Consider the following 1,196-nt stretch of genomic DNA (forward strand, 5'->3'; position numbering starts at 1 on the left):
TCCAGCTCGTGAGGCCATCCTCGGCACTTTCATACTTAGCATTTAACTCAGAATTTTTCTTCTTTTTCCTTAATGAATGATAACTTGTTTACTTATATAAATACACTCAAAAGCACATATTAGTCATTAAGCATAATCATAATCTTTAATTAATTTTGTTATCATTAAAACCAATTGCGAGAGATTTTGTCTCAACAAATACTACTACTAAAAGATTACTAATAAATTTACATATTAAAAAATTAAAAAATACAAATTACACCAACATGTATTCTATTTATTGATATAAATTGTTCCTTTAATTATATATTTTAAACTCTATATCATATCTTTGTTGTTTTAAATTCACTCTAAGAGATTTTTGAATTTTAAGTTTTAATCATTGTTTGGACTACATTGTGTGACATTTGAATACCCTCTACGAGTCTAAAGTGACTTTTCTCTCTCTATATGTTATTAATATTTTTAAATTAAATATAAAAATAAAACACAAAGATGGGTAGAAATTGATCCCTTCTGTTTTTAATATTATTTTCTCCTCTAATTTTCTGTCAAACTTATTACTCTTGATCTTCTTTGTTATATTTCTCTAAACTATTTTTGTCATAAAACTTTCATGGTATAAATTCAAAATTTTGAAGAACAATTTTTTATTTAATAATAGCTAACACAACATTAATAACATATGGTAGAAATGTTTATTTAATAATAAATAAACATATTATTAAAGATAAGAGTATACTAATACTACTACTACAAGATTACTAATAAATTTACATATTATTAAATTAAAAAATACAAATTATACCAACAGGTATTCTATTTATTGATATAAATTGTTCCTTTAGTTATATATTTTAAACTATATATCATATCTTTGTTGTTTTAAATTCACTCTAATAGATTTTTGAATTTTACGTTTTAATCATTGTCTGGACTACATTGTGTGACATTTGAATACCCTCTACGAGTCTAAAGTGACTTTTCTCTCTCTCTATATATTATTAATATTTTTAAATTAAATATAAAAATAAAACACAAAGATGGGTAGAAATTGATCCCTTCTGTTTTCAATATTATTTTCTCCTCTAATTTTCTGTCATACTTATTACTCTTGTTCTTCTTTGTTATATTTCTCTAAACTATTTTTGTCATAAAACTTTCATGGTATAAATTCAAAATTTTGAAGAACAATT

Source organism: Cicer arietinum, chromosome 3 (genome assembly GCF_000331145.2).
Source record: "Cicer arietinum cultivar CDC Frontier isolate Library 1 chromosome 3, Cicar.CDCFrontier_v2.0, whole genome shotgun sequence".
Classification (NCBI taxonomy): domain Eukaryota; kingdom Viridiplantae; phylum Streptophyta; class Magnoliopsida; order Fabales; family Fabaceae; genus Cicer; species Cicer arietinum.